Consider the following 10,086-nt stretch of genomic DNA (forward strand, 5'->3'; position numbering starts at 1 on the left):
CCTACACATCCTCGGGCTGTCCAAAGTAACGTGGACAATTCGAAACAGATACGGTTATAAATATGCAAACATCTGCATATTTCCAAACGTATCTCTTTCGAACGGGAGACGCCTAACTAGGTTACATGATATATGACCATCATACGGAAATAGAGGTGTAGGATGACTCACCTTGCTATCGTACAAAGTGACGACTCGAGGACGGTAACGTAGCCTCTCCTGCAAAAAAAAACATACAACTGTCAACTAAAATTTTCGGCAGCACCTCCCCTGCACCTGGAGGTTTCCATAACCTGCATCAAATGAAACAGCATGATGGCCGACAACCACATGTACAGAAGAAGGAACGGCACGATGGCTGACTTCCACAAACATTCTTATACCTTAAATTCCCAAGCCAAACATCATTTTCTAATTTCAACAACTAAAGCCCTACAATTTCTAATTTCTCATTTCTAATTTCTAATTTCTAATTTCTAATTTTAACCTACTTTCTAATTCTGATTTTCTAACTTCAAAAAGAAAAATTCATTACCGGGAGGGTGAGGGACGCCGGGGCGCAGGGGCAGGGGGCGTCGGGGCCGGAACGGGGGCGGCCGGTGGGCCGGGGCCGGACCGGGGGGGGGGCCGGTGGGCCGGGGCCGGATCGGGGGCGGCCGGTGGGCTGGGGCCGCCGGGCAGGGGGCGCCGGGGGCGGCCGGTGGGCCGGGGCCGCTAGGCAAGGGGCGCCGGGGCTGGGCGTGGGCAGCCGGCGGGGTGGGCCGCCCAACAGAGGGCGCCGGGGCCGGGCGCATCGGTGGCGGGGGCGCCGGGGCCGGGGCGTGGGCGGCCGGTCGGGCTGGGCGCCGGGCAGGGGGCGCACGCGCCGGGAGAGACAGGCGGCCGGGGCGGCCGGTCGGGCTTCGCGCCGGGTAGGGGGCGCACGCACCGGAGGAGACGGGCGGGCCGGGGGTGCGGGCGGGGACGTGGAGGACGGCGGGCGGGGCGGTGGCAGCCGGCGGGGTGGGGCGGTGAAGGCCGGCGGGACGGGGCGCGTGCGGGCGCGAAGGTGCAGCGGGCGGGGGGGGCCGGCGAGCGGGGCGGTGGCGGCTGGCGGGGCGGGGCGGTGGCGGCTGGCGGGACGGGCCGCGTGCGGGCGCGGAGGTGCGGCGGGCGGGGCAACAGGCGGCGCGGAAATGATTCGACGGAACGCTAAGTGCTGGACATATCTTCGAATCTTTGCCGAGTGCCCGCGATCTGGCACTCGGCAAAGGGAAATATTAACTACCCCCCCCCCCCCGAAATCGCGCCGGGCATGTACTTTGCCGAGTGCCAGATCGGGGGCACTCGGCAAAGCCTTACTGTTTGCCGAGTGCTCAGATCTGCAGCACTCGACAAAGTTAAGTTGGAATTTTTTTATCACGGCCGAAGGTAGTGGGCTCGTGCAACTAGTTTGCCGAGTGCACCGAGAAAACACTCGGCAAACCATCATCTTTGCCGAGTGTTTCCTACAGGCACTCGGCAAACGTTACATGAAATAACGTATTTTAGTGACCTTTTTCTAATATACTTGGTCAAAATCGTGTCAAAATCACTCAAAAATGGTTAAATTAGTTTTCTACTGATATTATTCCATTATTTCATGCAGTTATAGCTCAAATTGCATTTATATATAATAAAAATCTATAATTGCATTTAATCAATAAAAAATATCAAACGCATCCAAAAAATTTCCAAATTTTGACATGAACCAATCTGTGTTGTATGTTGCCTATACAAAAAGATTTGAAGCCACACCTTAATTCAAGTGTCACTTGGACACCAATTCTTATTGGCTCCTTTCTAACTTCTATGAATCCTTCTAGGAGATTAGTCGGTTCCTAAGCATCAAATGTCAGAAATTGGGCGAAACATTCTCAATTTTTTACCACAGCCTCCACACATAATATCACGACATCTTGACAAATCTTGTGATTTTCAGATTTCGTTTGGTTTTTTTACAATTTAACAACCATTGAACCACAGGTTCGTGGTCGTGTTTTTTAAAAACAATGTTCAAAATTTCTTTTCATTTTCTGGTTGAGACCACAATCCGGACTCTATAATATGAATATGATTTTTTCACTGATTTCAATCCATTATTTCAAGTACTTGCAGTTAAAATTGGACTTCAATCAAAAAATCCCTATTAATGCAAACAAAGCATTAAAAATCCCAAACAGACCCGAAAATAGACCAACTTTTAATATGCATAACCAAATGTCCTACGTGGGGAGTAGAAAAAGTGTGGAGGTCGTTGGAGGGAAATTTTTGTTTTTTTTGCCGAGTGCCGACAGAAACACTCGGCGAAGTGTTGGGTTTGCCGAGTGCCTTTGGGCCGGCACTCGGCAAAGTGTTGAGTTTGCCGAGTGTCCCGTCGAGGCACTCGGCGAAGTTTTCAGTGTGCCGAGTGTGTGCGAGTGGCACTCGGCGAACTCCTCTTTGCCGAGTGTCGAAGGGCAGGCACTCGGCAAAGGTCTAACGGCCGGCCCAACCCGGTAATGGACGACGCACGTGCGACACACGCGCTGTTGATTTACCGAGTGTGGCTTATTTGCCGAGTGTCCAGGAGTTGTTTGCCGAGTGCCTTTTTTTTTGGCACTCGGCAAACCTCCTATTTGCCAAGTGTATTATGTTCGCCGAGTGCCTCATTGTATACACTCAGCAAAGACGGTGTTTGCCGAGTGCCCGAAAAAATGCACTCGGCACACTTTTTACACTCGGCGAATTTACTGTTTCCGGTAGTGTACAAGACCACAGGGTGATAAGGCTGTGATAAATGAATGGTATACATGCATAGAATTGTTCACTTTGAATGGGATGAGCCAGCACAGGAAGATGGTACAAGCTAAGCAAGTACCATTTTTGTTTATCTGCAGTGTGATACATGCTTCTATTTGCTTCCTTGTATGGAATGGTATGGGCTCATACAAAGATCATGTTTGTTTGGATAGGGATGGATTGGCCTGGTATTAACCTAACTTGGTGAGCTTTATCTCATGTATTGCTTTGCGTATCTTTTTATAATAAGCCTATTTTTCCATATAATTTGTGAACATTATAAAATCTGAATGTGCAAGACATAATCTAGTATTTCAAATTTATTGATACATGGAAAAAAAATCAAATTCCTTATGCTGAATGAAACGAAGAGAAATACCAGATAGGAGAAATACCATATTATTATCACCTCACTGTTCTTGGTTGTCCCCAAGTCTACAGTACGTCACCAAACATATGTTTAGCTGGCATATAAGTGGTGTTTTGCTTACAATGACTTTCATGGAAAAAGATCTAGTGATGGACCAAGCAGAACTCCATGTTTGGAATTGAAGAACCCAATTCAATAAAAGTGAAGGGCCAAGCTGAATTCATCAATGATTGGAATAACTTAATTCAACAAAAGTAAAATGACAACTGTAGCATAGGGAAAGAGGCATAAAAAATATCATTGTGAAACATCTTGTGATATCTGATTGTGATATCTCCTTAGATTCGGAACTAGCCACACAGGGGTTGGAGAGTTGGACCAAAGCTGAGGGGATACAATTTCCTTGTTCCTATTGTTTTTCAGGTCAAATTCTCCAATATCACGCCTATCGTTCTTGTAACACGTGACATCAAGAAAGTCATCATCAGTAAAGTAGGCATGATTTGGCTTCAGCTGTGGATATTCTTTGGCACAAAGGCAAAGTGATTGGTTACGCCCAATAAACAGCACGTTCTCACCCAAGGTATCTACTTCCACTACAAGCTTTTCCGATGTAAGGTCCACTTTATGTACTTTGATCCTGTTGGTCTTGTTGGGCAGCGTAGACGGATCTAAATCATACTCTTCTTCTAGTACACCGTTAGATCTCGTAATTTGCAGCAGTTCACCAGATGGAGCTTGAACAATGTAAACCCTGTCTGATGCAGACCACTTCACCCGTTCCAGAACTATCTTCATTGTAACTGCTGGGGCGCTAAGATCGAACGCATGGATTTCTCCTACATCAGTGGTGGCATATAGCAGTCCACCCTGAAATTGGCAGTCTTCATAGCAAGTGTGTGGTGGCAACCACGTCCACTCATTGTCTCCTGCCCTTGCAAACGAAAGCTGACATTGTGGGTTGTGGATGAGCACCACGAAGTAGTCCCCGGTGGATGGATCTGAAGATAGAAAGGCCTTGTAGAACAGCCATAGGACGAACCAATGACCTCCCTAGTTCGGATAGGTGGGTCCGGGAGAGTCAATGTGTATGCCTTCTTCTCTGCGAGGCTGTATAGACCCATAGCATTCTCACCGATGGATTCGGAAGTGTACAGGAGGCACGGCGTCCGCTGCAGCTTGCAATGTTCAGTAGCGCACAGGCTTGTGTAGGCGGCGCGCCACAAGGCACAGACTGATCCTGCACGTACAAGGTCAGGGGTCTCAAGGAGGGCAAAGATATCCATCAGGATATCCTGTGGCAGCCACGGCAGTTCACTGCCTGCAGTAGGTGCCACCACGGGTAATGGATGTAGAAACTCATCTAGCTGGAGTAATGTCTTCATCAGTGAACAGGTTGAGGAAGCAAATATCTTGGCAAGAGCCCGAAAGAGCAGATTGCACAGACAGCTAAGGTTCATCCTCTCGGCTCTGCTGGATATATATGTCCATCGAAGCAAATCAAAGCTGGATCTCTCGCCTTTGCAAGACCACGGATGATCGAGTTGCTCCCTGCAACGGGAGACAAAAGACGCTTGGAATCTTTCGGAGGAGTACAAGGCACAAGCACAACGAGGGCAGGCTCCTGGTTCCGTTCTTATACCCAGCAACCCCAGGATCCGAATTCGACTAGGTTAACGGAAGATCTGTGTTGTGGATGTGGAGATCAGACTTACCCCCGTGCAAGATTCGGAGGTTCCGGAACATCCACACCGATTCCGGCTCCGATAATCCGATTCCGCAGACGCGTAACTCATCGGAGGCAGCGTAGGGCGTAGGCAGACGGGAAACGGAACCCAACGAAGAGTACTCGATGAAGGCGGAAGTCACAGGCGGCTGCAAGGGCATCGGTAAAAAAAAAAGTCGTATGTTTTAATGGAAACTCAATTGCTTATTTTTTATTTTAGCAGGGACCGATATTTTTTTTCTGTTTATAATTGACAAATAAATAAATGAATCCAGAATCAATCAAGCTCTACCCTTCGTCTACTCAAGTCTTATTATACATGGATGCAGGTGAGCTTAACACGAATATATTTTAATTAACACAAATGTATGTTTCATTAGTTACTTACATTTGTTCAGCGCATTTTTCATATAACAACTATTTTTGTCTAACTTTTCTATAATTCCTTCACCTGGCCTTCTTGCCATCTGATATATCCCCATGCTGAGATTTTCAGTTTTGGGCTTTTGATGGTGCTCCTTTCTACAAGGTTTAGAGGGGGCTTTTATCTAACTTCCGGAAGCCATTTACATATATGTTCTTTCATAATTTACATATCATATTTACAACACATGTAGTTTATATGCAAAGTAATTCCAGAAAATAGGCAGAAACACATACACTTCTCAATAAGGTATATTGGGTGTATGAGTTAAAACTGAACTCAACTCAACCTGGTCGCACCCGTATCTCGACATCCTCCCCCCCCCACCCCCACCTCGCCTCACTGCCACACTGCCTCGGGTTTGTCCTTCCCTAATATTCTATGGCCATCACACCTCAACCTCGGTCATCGGCTATTGCCTAGCAGCACCCCGCCACCACTCACTAGTAGAGAATTGGCTTTCGATCCGACCCCTTTTGTCCCGGTTTAAAGTTGGCCTGGGACAAAAGGGGGTGCGCGGGGGTGGGGAAAATTAGAGGGGAGCATTACTCCCGGTTGGTAATTGCAACCGGGACTAAAGGCCCCCCTTTAGTCCCGGTTGCAACGGCTAGCTGGGGGGCGTCGGTGACCGGGATAAAAGGGACACCCTTTTATCCCGGTTGGAGGCACCAACTGGGATAAAAAGGTTAGTCCCGGTTGGTGCCTCCAACCGGGATAAAAGGGTGTCCCTTTTATCCCGGTTGGAGGATCCAACCGGGATAAACTTCCAACCGGGACAAAAGGTGTTTCCTTTTGTCTCGGTTGGAGTTTTTAACCGGGATAAAAACTCATCCCCCACTATATCCCGAGACAGAGACTTTCTTCTTCCTCCAGCCCGAGCCAGTCCAGCACATTGATAGAGAGCTGAGCTTCACCTACTCTCCGGTGGTGCCAAAGCAAGGGAGGTGCTGCCCGAAGTTTTTTCCCTCATTTTCGTGGGAATTTGACTCAGCCAACACAAGTGTTGCGAAGGTTTGCTACTTCATCCTCGTGTTATGCTTTGATTTATGCTTTGGAGATGGAAAGATTATTTGCTACAATGTGATGATGAAGTAGAAAAATGGAGAGGTATTTTGAGCTAGAATGTGAGGGAGATTGATGTGTCATATATAGTATGCATTATTTCAGTGGTTTAAAAATGATGCTACCTTGTCTAGACGGTTTATCTTATCAAATTCAATATGGTTTTTGAAATCCATATACTTGTTGAACTTGCATACCGTGTTCATTTCGGCGAGAATGTTCTCCGCCGAGCAGCAACGTATGTCAAGAAGGAGGTTCGATTCTACGAGAAAGAGTGGATACGGACATCGTGACCATGTCCCCTTTTCCGTAGCATCTAACCTCTTTCATGACGAAGTGCGGTGCCGCCCAGCTGAGGACATCCTCGCGAGATGATCACGGTCTTCAAGTTCAACAACTTCTGTAGTGGTAATGAAAGAATTTTTGTACATAGATAACTTCTGCTACTTGTTGAACTTGCATACCGTGTTCATCTCGCCGAGGATGTTCTCCGCCGAGCAGCAACGTATGTCAAGAAGGAGGTTCGATTCTACGAGAAAGAGTGGATACGGACATCGTGACCGTGTCCCCTTTTCCGTAGCATCTAACCTCTTTAATGACGAAGTGCGGTGCCGCCCAGTTGAGGACATCCTCGCGAGATGATCACGGTCTTCAAGTTGAACAACTTATGCAGTGTTAAGATAATAATTTTTGTACATAGATGGCTTCTGCTACTGGAGGAAGTGGCGATGGTGGGGGCGATCGTGGTTCCTATTATGGCAAGGTTCCAATCATAGTTGGCCCTCAGCATAAGTCGAAGAAAAAGAGCGCGCTGGAAAAAGCAATGCTTCGTTATTTGCAGCAACGTCATGAAGAAGCTGTTGCCGCGGGTCAGGAACCTCCTTTTGGTGGTCGTTATGCTCCACCCTCAGTCCCGGGTGTTTCACGTCCACTTAGTACTACCGTTTCAGGCGGCACAAATAAACCTAAGGATGAGGTTGGGTCAGCGGAACCTTCGTCTTCACCGTCCAAGGATGCTTAAAGTCCTCTCCTTGATAATAACCAGTGGATGGCTTGTTGTATTGTATAATGTTGTTTGGGACTTTAATTTAAATATGTGTATTTGGATCTTCATGTTGTTGTATTGTACCATGTTGTTTGGATCTTTAATCGATTTTCACGCGTAATCCATTGTCAAGTGTAATCCATTTTCATGCGTAATACGATGCAGATGGACCGGCAATGGATGTATAATGCAGACAGGCGAAGCAAGGTGTTTATTGATGGCTTGCATTATTTTCTCGAAGTGGCAAAAGCGAACAAGCCAGAGAATGGGTTCGTATGTTGTCCATGCTTCCAATACAATAACAGGAAGGAGTATTCAAAGGATTCCTGGGGGACTATTCACAGCCACTTGTTTAAATACGGTTTCATGCCTAACTATTTGGTTTGGACCAAGCACGGTGAACTAGGGGTTGTAATGGAAGATGGCGAGGAGGAGGAGGAGGAAGATGACACCATTCCGGACTGGGTTGCAGGCCAAGCTTTTGCAGGTACTACAATGGGCGAGGCTGATGAAGATGAATTTGCAGAAAATGACCCTACTGATGACCTTGGTCAGGTGATACGAGATGCATACAGAGATTGCGAAACTGAGAAGGAAGCAGCAAAGTTGCAGCGCATGATAGATGAACACCAAAAATTGTTGTACCCAGGTTGCCAGCAGGGCCATAAAAAACTAGGTACGACACTAGAATTTGTGCAATGGAAGGCAAAAAATGGTGTGTCCGATAAGGCATTTCAGGGGATGTTGAACATTGTCAAGAAGATTCTCCCCGAGAATAATGAATTACCGTCCACAACATATGAAGGTAAACAGATTATTTGCCCTCTTGGATTGGATGTTCAGAAGATACACGCATGCCCTAATGACTGTATCCTCTATCGTGGTGATGAATACGAGAAATTGGATGCTTGTCCCGTCTGCGAAGCCCTGCGGTATAAGATCAAGCGAGATGATCCTGGTGATGTCGAGGGGCAGTCTCCCAAGAAGAGAGTTCCCGCGAAGGTGATGTGGTATTTCCCTATAATACCACGCTTGAAGCGCTTGTTCAGGAACAAGGCGAATGCTAAGTTGATGCGATGGCACAAAGAAGACCGTAAGGAAGATGAGATGCTGAGACACCCCGCAGATGGGGCACAGTGGAGATCAATTGATAGCACATTCCCAGACTTTGAAAGTGAAGCAAGGAACATAAGGTTTGGTTTAAGCACTGATGGATTCAATCCATTCGGTGAGTTGAGTAGTGGTCATAGTACTTGGCCTGTGACCCTTTGTATGTTCAACCTTCCTCCTTGGCTGTGCATGAAGCGGAAGTTCATTATGATGCCGGCGCTTATCCAAGGCCCAAAACAACCCGGCAACGACATTGACGTGTACTTAAGGCCGTTGGTTGATGACCTTTTACAGCTCTGGAAGGAAGAAGGTGTACGTGTGTGGGATGAGGATAGACAAGAGATCTTTAATCTACGAGCACTGTTGTTCGTAACCATCAACGATTGGCCTGCATTGAGTAACCTTTCAGGACAGACAAATAAGGGATATCGGGCATGCACCCACTGTTTAGACGACACAGACAGCATGTACTTGAAGCACTGTAAGAAGGTCGTCTATATGGGTCATCATTGATTTCTCCCTGCTCACCACCAGCTGAGAAAGAGCGGGATGCATTTCAAAGGGACGCCAGACCATCGTAAAAAACCTGCACACCGTAATGGAAAGCGTGTGTTCGAGATGATGAAGGATGTATATGTAGTCTTCGGAAAGGGACTTGGTAGCCAACCTGTTCCGAAAGACGATAACGGACATGCACCCATGTGGAAGAAAAAGTCAATATTTTGGGAGCTACCTTATTGGGAAATCCTAGAGGTTCGCAACGCAATAGACGTGATGCACCTGACGAAGAATCTTTGCGTGAACGTGCTAGGCTTCATGGGTGTTTATGGAACCTCAAAAGATACATTGGAAGCACGACAGGACCTGAAAGCCATGGGGCAACGAGATGACCTACATCCGGAAAAGAGAGATAATGGACAGCACTACTTACGTCCTGCCAGTTACACTCTCAGCAAGGAGGAGAAGGATAGCATGTTTCAATGCTTGAATAGTATGAAGGTCCCGTCTGGGTACTCCTCGAATATAAAGGGAATAATAAATATGAAACAAAAGAAGTTTACAAATCTCAAGGCTCATGACTGCCACATGTTGATGACCCAGTTGCTTCCGGTTGCACTGAGGGGTGTTCTACCAGAAAATGTCCGGTTGCCGCTCGTAAAGCTATGCGCGTTTCTCAATGCGATTTCGCAGAAGGCAATCGATCCATCCAAGCTATCAAAGCTACAGAACGATGTGGTGCAATGTCTTGTCAGTTTTGAGTTGTTATTTCCACCATCCTTCTTCAATATTATGACGCACTTACTGGTTCACCTAGTAAAAAGAGATTGGTATTCTCGGACCTGTATACCTGCACAATATGTGGCCTTTCGAGAGGTTCATGGCAGTCCTAAAAAACTATGTTCGTAATCGTGCCCGTCCAGAAGGAAGCATCGCCAGGGGATATGGAACAGAGGAGGTGATTGAGTTTTGTGTTGATTTTATTGATTCAATTGACTCGATTGGGGTTCCAACTTCACGCCACGAGGGGAGGCTCCGAGGAATGGGCACCC

At 47.1% G+C, this 10,086-nt stretch overlaps 1 pseudogene; it reads right to left on the bottom strand.

Moving 5' to 3' along the window:
* Nucleotides 1-3,445: 3,445 nt before the first annotated feature.
* Nucleotides 3,446-4,986, bottom strand: LOC117834489 (uncharacterized; annotated as a pseudogene).
* Between the last annotated feature and the right edge of the window lie 5,100 nt (nucleotides 4,987-10,086).

Source organism: Setaria viridis, chromosome 8 (genome assembly GCF_005286985.2).
Source record: "Setaria viridis chromosome 8, Setaria_viridis_v4.0, whole genome shotgun sequence".
NCBI lineage: Eukaryota > Viridiplantae > Streptophyta > Magnoliopsida > Poales > Poaceae > Setaria > Setaria viridis.